At 44.7% G+C, this 12,141-nt stretch overlaps 1 long non-coding RNA gene across 1 annotated transcript; it reads left to right on the top strand.

Annotated features, from left to right (window-relative positions):
- Window positions 1-2,093: 2,093 nt before the first annotated feature.
- On the top strand, window positions 2,094-11,114 carry LOC135917085 (uncharacterized). Its single transcript, XR_010569172.2, has 3 exons — window positions 2,094-4,330; window positions 8,826-8,998; window positions 9,604-11,114. It is a non-coding gene; the product is annotated as an uncharacterized lncRNA (long non-coding RNA).
- Window positions 11,115-12,141: the final 1,027 nt, after the last annotated feature.

Here is a 12,141-nt window from a genome sequence, read left to right as displayed (position 1 = left end):
ACCCAAACCAAGGTTTACTAAAGAGACTTTTGGAGTCTGCGGGCTCTTGTTCTTTTTGCTGTCTCCGCTGTATACTATCACAACGAAAGGCGAAGCATAAAAATTCGGCAGAGACACTTAAGACTGCTTACGTGTAGGCATGTGAAAGCATTATATTGCTTTCAGTAAGATGTTTCTTTTTTCTCCGCGTTCATTGTCTGCAAAAACTCTCGCCTACATTGTAATTGCGCCTCGTTAAGGGCAAATCAAGATGCGCCAAGGATTTCAAGCCACTCACTTGCCCGTGAGGAGTTCATAATTCGAAGGACCACTTAGTGGCATTCAATCGGATATTAATGATTTTTATTTTATACACTCATGACGTGGCGCCACCTCCTACCCATTGCCTGAGCCGCCACGTGCCCAACGATCCGCACGCACTAGGCCACACGTTTATTCAGCCAGATGGATGCGACGTGACAGGCGAATAGATGCACACAGTGGGTACACTTTAATTGGTCAATCAGAACCGTGGAGCCGCTGTGACGTCGGGAAAGTGTGCTTGTCTCACACCCCATATGCTCGGGTTCGATTCCCACTCAGACCGAAATTCACCTAACATTCTTTTCAAAAGGGATTAGTTCTCTTTGTTTACAGGAACCTCCATAGGAAATTTGAAGTCTATCAGAGTATTCTAATGTGAAAGGATTATATGCCCTATTACGCCAAAATCCGGCATTGTCGTTGGTGGCGGGACCGAAAGATGGTAACAAAAACAGCCGACGGCGCAAATAGTAAAAACAGGTAAAAAAAAATGCTCGAATCGACGTCCAATTTATGAGGCAGGTTCGTGTAAACAAAGCCTTCGAAAAGAAAAGTACGTAAATTTCAGTCTGGGTAGGAATCGAACCAGCGCCTCCAGGGTGCGAGATGATCACGCTTCACGGATGCCACGTTAGCTCCATGGCTTTGGTTTACTAAATTTTTGCCTAGTGAGCGCTTCATCTTGCAGGTCACGTGATTCCTGCGTCACTGCCTCCCTCGTGACGCTCTTCTGATTTCATCGGTGCTGCGTCCACTACGATGCACTCTCAAAGCCAAATAATGTGTATAAAATGAGAGAGAGGTATTTATTAGGAGAGAATCAATGTTGTGACCTGCCACTCGGCGTTGAGGGAAGGGGAATGGGTGTAGAAAGATACAATTGAGAATGCATTGATTATGGGGATGAAGATATTGGTGAAAATCTTGCATGCTCCATTACTCTTAAAAGTCTCTTCTCCTGTCCGCTCTCATCCAAAAATTTGCTGAGAACCTTCAGACTATCAGGTGATGACGAAGACCAGGCGAAGGTTCCAAGGGAGCCTTTTCAGTTAATTGTGCAACGACAAATTTTAACAACGTGTCAGTCAGCGATTTTCTGTGTACATAAAAGCGCGGGTAGATGCAGAAGAGCTGTTCCAGCGTCTGAGGAATACCGCATTCCTCACATTTTGGACTCTCCGCCCGGCCGATGATATGCAGGTAGCGCCGGATGAAGGCCACACCTAACAGTAATCTGTGCAGAAGCTTGCATTGCACCTTGTCATGGTGAGTGGTATCCGTATTTTCACCTCTAGAGTCGAGTTCGTGGCGGTGGCAATGACAATGCCCTAGGGAGGCCCAATATGCTGCGATATTATTGCGCAGAAGCCTGTGCACTAGGGCATTAGTGTCCGATCGTGAAAATGGGATGGACACTGGTGTGGCATTAATGTTTGCCATCATTGCCGGCAGTTAGCAGCAAATACGTTCCCGGAGCTAATCATTTCATGCCTTTAGGCAGGTGCTGCATGCGGTCATCGGACGCTTCACTGAGGCACGGGCAGTGCAGCCGCTGGCATCGGTGAACCTGGATCTGCGCAGGCTCTGTGCAGACAGCGGGTTTCCGTCTGCAATTTCCGTCCGCAAGCTATCACCCTCTCGTCAGCACATCACCTAGCCTGCACCCCAGACACTTGAGAATGCCTACTTAAGGAACAGCATTGCTCGGCTTCTTTGCAGTTAGCAGCAAATACGTTCTCGGAGCTAATCATTTCATGCCTTTTGGCAGGTGCTGCATGCGGTCATCGGACGCTTCACTGAGGCACGGGCAGTGCAGCCGCTGGCATCGGTGAACCTGGATCTGCGCAGGCTCTGTGCAGACAGCGGGTTTCCGTCTGCAATTTTCGTCCGCAAGCTGTCACCCTCTCGTCAGCACATCACCTAGCCTGCACCCCAGACACTTGAGAATGCCTACTTAAGGAACAGCATTGCTCAGCTTCTTTGCAGTCAGCGGCAAATACGTTCCCGGAGCTAATCATTTCATGCCTTTCGGCAGGTGAGCCTTTTGCTCTTACTTATTTTACCACTGTAATTTTTTACCGCTGACTGCACAGAAATGTCTTCTGATTGTGCTGCTTGCTCTAAGCCGTTACCTTCGGATGCGAAATTTTTAACATGGTCGGCTTGCCAATAAGGTTTCCACCTTGGAAAACGATGCTCTACAGTAGTTGAAAACAGCTACGAAAAAATGAGTACAGTTAAACGTTAAACCTGGCTGTGCCATACATGTCGACCGGAAAAAAGCACACAAGGAGAGTTGACACAGACAGCTAAAGAAGAATCGTTTGCACAGCAATTTATTGCTGTAAATGAAAACTAGACCGACTTGCATCTAGTGTAGAAATACTCGCCACGAAGGTAAAGGAACTTCTTACATTTAAGGACTCGGTTCGAAAGATCGAGAATGGGACACAGGTAGTGCAGACTTCAATAGAATTTCTTTCCGCGAAATATGACTCGGTATTGGAGACAGTCAACAAAAATCAGACGGAAGTGGCGGAATTACGTTCCAAGGTTGACTCGCTGTCTTCTACCGTCGAGTTCCAGTCAAACCTGATTCACAAAATACGTGAGCAATTGGATGAAATGGAGCAGTACAGTAGGAGAAACAATTTCGAGATCCATGGGCTTCCCAGTTAGCCAAAGAAGAACTTGCAATCCTTCCTCAGTGATCTTGCGCAACAACTTGATGTACCTAACTTTGCAGCAACTCATATCTCTGCTATCCATCGTCTACCGAGTAGGGACAATACTGCACCAGCTATTCTTGTCCAGATGTGCTCCGTTGAAGCGAAGGAACATTGGCTTCGATCACGTAAAAACTTGCCAGGATTAGTTCAGAATGATTTTCTATGGTTGTATTTTAGTGACAACCTCACACGGGTTAATCGTGAACTCTTCTGGCTAGCTGGCACTAAAGCAAAGGAAATGTGCTTCAAGTACGTCTGGACAAGAAATGGCAAGGTGTTTGCAAGGAAAGCAGACGGCGCTCCACTCGTTCGAATTAATAGAAAATTGGACATTGAGAGGCTTATCTAGTCATGGGTAGCACTTTCAAGGTTTGCAATGACCTTTTAGAAGTTTCCCGGTTTTTTTGTTATGCGAGTAATGACGCTTTCCACGTTACTCACGTAAACATCAGAAGCATTCGCAAGCACTGGGACTACTTAGTAGGCATTCTATCTTCTGTTCCACTGCTTTTTGATGTCACCGTACTCACCGAGATAAATATCTCGCCAGGTCTATTTTCTAGTTTCGCGGTGCCGGGCTATCAGTCATTCTCCTTTCTTCGTCCGGTCCGGAAGGGGGGAGGCGTGGCTGTCTTCGCAAAAAACACTTGCCCCCGTATTCTTAAACACGCCTTCACTTGAAGCTTCTCCTCGACTCAACCAAGTCGAGGCGACGGGGCTTCCTTCACTCAAGGCGCCGTTGCGTTTCATGAACCTTCACCTTTCCTCCGCCATGGAACGCCTTGAAAAAGCGCCCTCGACTCAAGTGAAGTGTACCGACCGAGAAAAGCGTCTGATATCAAGACTATTCTGAATGTGCTTATCAAAAGTACCATTATGTAAGACAAATATGTGTTTCCGTTAATTCGTTTTCCAAATCAAACGACTACATGGCGCGATGCACAACTTTAGCTCGGCAACGCTGCCACTGCGAGCGTTCGACTAATAGAGCAAGCGGGAGCTGTGTTTGAGGTCTGGCAACAATCGCATCCCAACAGCTGAGAGCATGGCGTATGGCTGAGAACCAAGATTATTTGCGCCGGCATTTGTCCGCTGCTCTTTGTTTCCTAGTGTTTTATTGGTGACTGACGTTGTGGTTGTTAAGCACGGTTATGATGGGTGATTTTTTCCTTGTGCGTATGGTGACCGAGCCTTCGAAGGAGGCCACAGATGGAACGGCAGATGGGCAGCTTTGTTCAGCTTCAAGACCGAGTGGTGCTGCGAGTTTGCTAAAAGGAACAACAGGACAGAAGATATGGGTGAGTGAGCCATTTTTTCATGGAAACACAGTATGTAAATACGGTTTTCGTGAGGTTGCCGCTGCGCTGTGGATAAGGCGTTTCCGATGTGCACAAGGATGATTGACTCCAGTTGCTCATGCTGCGGGCATTAATTAGTACCTGAAACATATTCGAGGCAGCATAAGCTTGCGCAAAACATACTTCACTTCACTTTATTTCTTAAAGACCCTCATGTGAGGGTATTACATAAGGGGTGGGACACATATAGGTTAACAACAGTAAACAGAAAAATGTTGAACGAGTTATACAAACAAAAATGATTATTGTGATGCAAGCGCACGCGTAATTTGGTTAAGGAACATAGGTGGGCATGTGATGGCAGCAAATTCTTGGGGAAGGTCGTTCCAGTCGCAAGCAGTCCGGAGGAAGAATGACGAAGCAAAAGTTTTTGTGTGTGCTCATGGTCGAGACACCTGCTGCTGATGTCCGGTGCGAAGAGAGAAACGTGGTGGGGGAGGGCAGATGTGGGGTTCCTGTGATAGCTCGGAATAAAAGAATTTATGAAATAAGCCCAAACTAGAAATGTGGCGACGAAGTGCAAGAGTAGGTAGGTTGGACTGCGATTTCAGAGATGATATGCTGATATCAAAAGAGTACGAGGAATGAATGAATCTAGTTGCCCTGTTTTCAACTGATTCAAGTGAATTAACAAGGTATACTTGTTTCGGGGACCAGATGGGTTATGCGTATTCTAATTTCGTTCGAACTAGTGATTTGTATGCGAGTAGCTTAACATACCTACCATACCTTGACATAACATACTTGCTTAACATACCTTGCAGAGTGGAGATGACGCTTTAAGAAGCCAAGCGTTTTGTTAGCAGATGAAATAATATTCGCGATATGGCTATTCCACGTAAGATCATGACTAAGATGAACACCGAGATATTTATACGATTGGACAGGGTCGATAGGAACGTTAGAGATAGTGCAGGGAATCAGGAGAGGAAAACTGTGACGGTGGAAAGATGTATATTTGCATTTGTTTATATTAAGTGTCATTAGCCAGTCGTTGCACCAGTTTTCTACCAGACTTAGGTTATTTTGTAGGGATTGTTGGTTAAAGGTGTCAGTAACTGTTTTGTAAATAACGCAATCGTCGGCAAACATACGAATATGGCAATCTAATTTCTGAGGTAGGTCGTTAATATAAATTAAAAACAAAAGAGGCCCTAGGACGGATCCTTGGGGTACCCCTGAGGAAACTGGTAGTAAGTTAGACATTTGTTTATTAATGACGACTGATTGGGAGCGGTGAGTCAAGAATTCTTTTATCCATGCTAATATGTCACAATGCAAGTTTAGGCTGGAAAGTTTCAGAAATAGGCGGTTATGGGGTACCTTGTCAAATGCCTTAGCAAAGTCGAGGAAGATTGCGTCGGTTTGGAGATTAGCGTCAAGGTTGGCATGCAGGTCATGAACGAAAATGGCTAGTTGAGTCTCACAGGAGTAACCTTTACGAAATCCATGCTGTGATGAGTGAAAGAAATTATTTGAGTCCAGAAACTGCATTGTTAAAGAGTAAATGACGTGTTCCATGAGCTTGCAGGGTATGCTGGTAAGTGATATGGGGCAGTAGGTAAGTGGTGAATCTTTTTTACCCGACTTGTGGACTGGGACGACCTTCCCCAATTTCCTGTCGTGGGGTATGATACCTGTAGAAATGGACTGCGAAAATAGCAAGCATAAAAACTTGGTAGAAGTGTGGCGAGTGTTTTTCAAGACCTTTGTTTTGATTTCATCAATGCCGGTAGATGAAGAAAGCTTTAACTTATCTATAAGAAGGGATATGCCGGCTTCTAAGAACGTAACGGCTGGCATTGCAATTGTGGGGTCACTGGCTGTCATGAGGGGTGGTGGTTTTTGTTCTTTAGTGAATACAGGTGCGAAGGCAGAATAAATACGTTAGCGCACTCAACGTCTGAAATAACACGTCCAGAATTGTCAGTCAGGGTAACAACGCGCGAAGATTGGGGGTTTAAAAGCTGCCAGAATTTAGTCGGGTTAGCTGCAAGTATGTTTGGCAAATCGATGTGGTAAAAGGAACGTTTAGCGTTTTTTACTGCGACCAAATACGCCTCTTCAGCAGCGTAATATTTTTCCCATGCGCAGTCTGTTCTGCTCAGTTTAGCACTAGGGAAAAGGCATTTATTTTTATTTTCTAATCTTCCCAAAGTCTTGGTGAGCCATGGCGTGTGGTGGTTAGCGCGGAAGCTGCATTTGGGAATATATTTATTAGTCAATTCATTCATTTTATGTTTAAACATTGGCCAATTTGTGTGGATGTCTTGTTCGTCAAATGACCCCTGATATGATGGAAAAAAGGCCTCCAATTCCGCGTTGAAGGCCTCATAGTTTCCTTTGTTGTAGAGAGAAATTGTTTTTTGGCAAGTTGCTTTTGTTATTGGGGTGAAGTTAAAGCATGCATGAATAACTTTATGATCGCTGATTTCACGGAGATAAGTAATAGTGTTCAGGCTGTCGGGGTGGCTAGATAGTATGAGGTCAAGAATGTTAGCAGTATCACCGGCGATGCGTGTAGGCTGGGTTACTAGTTGGGCTAGGTTAAAAGTTAAGCAGACATCCATATGCTATCCATATGCATAAGCGCTATGCTATTTCCTTAACCGTTTCTGTGGCGGCATCCAAGGTGTAGTGTTTCTTTCCTCTTTCCAAGAAACAAAGTCTTGTATCGCAGGGAGAACGGTCCGGTTTTTGCTTTTGCAAATGCGACAAGGTGTTTGCGTGGTTTACGAACAGGAAGGGAAAAGTCTTCTCCTATGCTTTGCTAAAATTGGTGCCCTTTAACTTGGGCCCGTTTGAGAGGACAGTTTCTTTTGTTTTATAGGACAAAAATTTAACTATAATCGGCCGCTGACGGCCATCTTCGTAGCGGCCCAGACGATGTGCACGCTAAATTTGACATGGGTCCAAGGTTATGCGTAATTTGTCACGACAATGGCGGATTAGCAATTCTTCCGATTCAACGAACGTTTCGCGCGAATTAGAATTTGAAAGGCCATAAAATATAAACTTGCTGCGGCGTGACCTATTTTCGGCGTCATCTAACCGAGCTTCAAGGTTAGTAACAAGAGCAGCAGTCTTAGCGGATACAGATTGGGCAGAGTGCAGATCGATTTTGAGAGTTAAGACACCCTGGAAAACATTTTATAGATCTGCTACGCGCTTGCTCAAATCAGAAATAGTTTTGTCAATAGAACGCATCTGAGGTTTAAGGTCCTGTACATCGGTTATTATTTGGTCCTGGCCGGTTGACAACGTCTCCAGCTTAGCAAGAACACGGTCCAATCTGTCAGGACCAGGGTTCGTCTCTATATCGCCCGACAAGAGCAGGAGGGATCTCATAACACCAAAACATTCACCAGCGACACAAATCGAACACTGCAGGCTCGGCAGCTGTACCAGACAGTAGTTATTAGCCTTTTTAGCGAAAAGGCAGCATGATTTACTGACCTGCATTGCGAAAGTCAGTGGATGAGAAGGCTGTGTCATGGCACAACCACCGAGCCCACAAAGCGCAGGCGGGAGGCGGTGCTCTTTATACGCTGGCAGGAACGATGTTGTCGCTGCCGATTGCGCTTTCCATCCGATGTCGAGGATCCAGTGGGGGAGCGCGGCTTTCGTCGACGCTTCCGAGGCGCTCAAAACAAGGGCTCCGTAGTTCCCGTTCCAGAACGGCATTTCCAGCTGAGGTAGGACGACCGAGGAAACGTTGAAGAGTGCTGGCGAGACGTAGGCGAAGGCAGTCACGAGTACGTGCATTGCGAAAGTCAGTGGATGAGAAGGCTGTGTCATGGCACAGCCACCGAGCCCACATACATTTTTTTTTTGCTAATGAAAGCTTGTGGCAGATTCGGCAGGGCAATCTGTTGTTGGTTTCGCTTTTTTAAACAAAAATGTAGAAGGTACGGATCGGCGCCTGCATCCAACGATCATTCCAGTATCGCGTATGAAATCTTTCGGTAGAGGAGAAGCAGTTATAGTATACGTGTGGCAGAATGCGTATGTGGTTGAGTGCGTAGCTCCGGCAGGTTGAAAAAAAAAGACAAGCATTTTTTGAGTCCTGTACTTGTTTTAGAAGCCGTGGTGGTCAGTCGGTTTGCTCAGCTTTTAGCACATATGCTCAACGAACCAGCACTGGTGCCTGCATTTCCAGTGCTTCCTCACTTCACATATACGCTACGCAATGTTTTGATCTTACGAAAATTCACATGTCAATAGTTCATCACCTGCATTTGTTTTTTCGTCTTAACTTTTTCAGTGTGCTGTGTGGTAGCAACTGATGCACGTCCCATAAGCTGCTTTTAAGTTCACGCAATGTCGACATATTTGTAGTTGTGCTACGCCTTTTCATTTCCGTTGCTTAGGTATACTGAATTTACTCAGCATGCGAGCGCCCTGTCTACATAAAAGTTTTCGCATTCTGGTGCAGGATGTGGGCCTTTGACGCCCAGCTGATGAAAAAAATCAACGCCTGTGCTGTACAGTAAGGCTTCTGGCAGACCTGAAAGCATCGATAGATGCGGTGCCTGCCTGTTGGAATTGCACCAGCTCGCTTCCCTGAAAGAACCTAGATGCTGAAGAAGTACTTCACTAACCTACCCGGTAATTAGTCTGTGCATATTTTCATCAAATTTGTAACAATATTCATGTTACGTGTCCCCACATTCACAAAATGGCGAAGTGGACGCCGTGCTATTTCGAACCACAAACATGAAACAGCCATGCCATAATGAAATCAAATTATTATTTTAATACTCTTCAGCTGTCATATAATTTTTGTTTTAAATAGCATGAATATGATGGGCGAAGTCATCAGTTGCCCGTGGTGCGTTGCAGCTGCGACAGGATCTTTTTACGGCCCACCATTTGTGATGCAACACTTTCGTAGCATTTGTAGCCAGCACTTCAGTATTTAGTGGCATGCTGAAGCTACTTTCAGTAAAACACGTTGTGGTGCTAGTTGCTGCATAGCTTTCAGTAGGTGAAGCGCCAATAGTGAGGGCACACAAGAAGGAATACAGACAGGACAAGGCGCTTGTCCTGTCTGTATTCCTTCTGGTGTGCCGTCACTATTAGCGCTTCACCTATTGAAAATGAAGCTACGTTAGCATAAACAAGGATAGATTAAACATATCCCATAGTTTTGATGGTTGATCTCAGCTTTTATGAAATTACTGTGGTAATGCGCTCTATGCTGTATTTTTCAGCATTGTCATTGTGACAGTCTGCATCACCATTTGACCTATTTTGGGATCCCACAAGACACGCTGGGTTTTGTACCACGGTCAATTGCTGAAGTTCTGCAAGCCCCATTGAAGCCAACTGTCATAGGCATCCAATCGAAGAAACTCATTGTTCCGGCAGTCATAATTTATCTTAAGCTTAAGCTAGAAACATGGTAGAAACAGCATATATTCTACAAGGATTTACTACTGCATGCCGTCGAGTGGCTACAACCGACAGGCTACTGTCTTGAACAGATATGGTGTTTTACTCTAGAATATATTTGTCAGCAGTACTACTCCTTCTGTTTATACCCCTGGAAACAAACAAGCGAAGACACCAAAGACAACATAGGAGAAATTACTTGTACTTACTAATTGAATTAAAGAAATGACAAAGTAATGGCAATGAAAGTGGTTGAGTAAACTTGCCATAGGCGTGCGTTGCTCAAACCAATTGATCTACCGCGGCGCCGTTTTCCCATCCACTTTCTTGTGTATTTATATTTTATTACTAAAACTAACTACTACTACTATGAGAACTAGATCATTCACCACCTGTGGGAAATTATGTGTTCACCTACTTTCATTGATATTAATTTATAATTTCTTTAATTCAATTAGTAAGTACAAGTAATTTTCCATATGTTGTCTTCGGTGACTTTGCTTTATGGGTTCTCATGATATGATTATTAATAATCACGCCCCTCGGTTAACTCCCTTTCTTAATTCTCCTTCATTACTGCTTCTGTTTGTGCGATAAGAGTTCACGCTGTAATGCATACTATCAAAGTACAAGAAGGCAAGAATAATGTTAATTTAATGTTTTAGACAAAAAACTGGCACTTGAAAGGATCAGAAATTATTAAGGGCTACATACTGTCTTAATAAATATGACTGAAAAAAGACATCTGGATGAAAAATACAATGACTTCAGCTACAACGTGTCTATGAAGGCAAATTCATGCAGTCAAACTACTTTTAGTGGTAATGTTTGAGCTGGTAGGATGTCAGAAAAGTGATAGATGTCTTAAGCAGAATATTTTGACGGCTATCATAGTGCAGCAGGACATTAACTGGACCTCTCCTCCACTTGCACACCAATGCAAGCGCAGCACACACAACACAGTTGGAAAGGCAGTTGCTCTTCGTGCGTGTGTTGGCAACCTGGTTCCTGCATAAGAGAAGGGGTTGGTAATAAACATACAATGACGTAAAAAAAGGTCCATGAAAACTAGATTAGGTACTGTATTCGTTGTCCTTAGCTTACATTTCGTAATAATACATTCGTTTAAGAATTTTGTGTTCTAGAGCGCGATTTTTTCAGCATTAATTAGCTCATATTGTTTTTATTTATTTTTATTTGCAAAGAAACATTTTCCAGCTGGTCTAACGCTTGCGCAGCAAGACCGACATACAGCGATCTAGCACTTATATAATGAACCCTATAGAGAGCTGGGATGTTCGGAATAAAGGTGTGCGAGATATATCTGCTACCACTTGCTAGCACTGTCTCTATTAGGAGTTGTCACTACAGTGCTACACCTTTATTCATCGGAATAAAAAATAATGTGATGTACAAGAACTCAACTCTTTGTATTGTTATTCTGTCTCTTTTATTCGAACAAAACATTACATTAACCTGTGTATAAGTGCACGTATATTTCTGAATGCGATTTCATGGTTGGTGACTTCCTCGTTGAGCTCGAATCTTCATAGGGATGATACGCTTATTAAACTGAATGGTTTGAAGCAAGGATTACGTAATTATTGCTTATGCCTTTAAATTGCACCAACTGCACACGGTCAGCGCGAAATTACACTACATTTCTTATTTTCCTTAGCGCAACTAGTCGCATCAAATTAAAGGCAATTGCAAAAATTACAGTGAACGCACCTGCTCGTTTACAGAGACGCTCGCTTTGCTGACGGTGTGCTTCGCCGTCCTTGGATTAGCGTAGGCAGTGACGATCTGCCCGAGTGCAAACAGCGCCGACGGGGCGACGGCCGGCGCTCGCGCAAGCGACACACGCGCACAGGCAATACACGCACTGATGACAGGAATCTTCGTAGCTGTTTTCTTTTTTACAAGTTCGAAGTCCGCCGCAGTTCTGTATCGCGCCGTGCTTGAACTGATGCGGCTTTCTACGATGAGCCGCGAGATACCCGTGAATGCACTGACGCTGATAGTATAGTTTCGGGGCACAGGCACGAAGAATACCCGTGTGCAGGTCATCAACTGGCTCATGCACGGAGTAAGACGACAGTCACTGCACTAGCTCGCAGTCTTCTTGACAGGACGACCGATCTGTCTCGGCGCCGCAGTGGAACGACTTCGTTGCCGATGCGCTCCAGACGACTGCACCAGTTCCTAAAACGTAGTGATAATGCGCAGCATGGATAACCCAAGAAAAGCTACGGAGCCAACTGGCGTGCATCGGAAAAAGCTGACGAGGCGAGCGACCGATCGCAAGGCAGTCATGTTTACGTAATAACTTCACTCGAGGAGTGATTCAAGGTAGC

Source organism: Dermacentor albipictus, unplaced genomic scaffold (genome assembly GCF_038994185.2).
Source record: "Dermacentor albipictus isolate Rhodes 1998 colony unplaced genomic scaffold, USDA_Dalb.pri_finalv2 scaffold_19, whole genome shotgun sequence".
NCBI lineage: Eukaryota > Metazoa > Arthropoda > Arachnida > Ixodida > Ixodidae > Dermacentor > Dermacentor albipictus.
The sequence above is the reverse complement of the archived record's forward strand: the minus strand, read 5'-3'. Positions and strand labels throughout refer to the sequence as shown.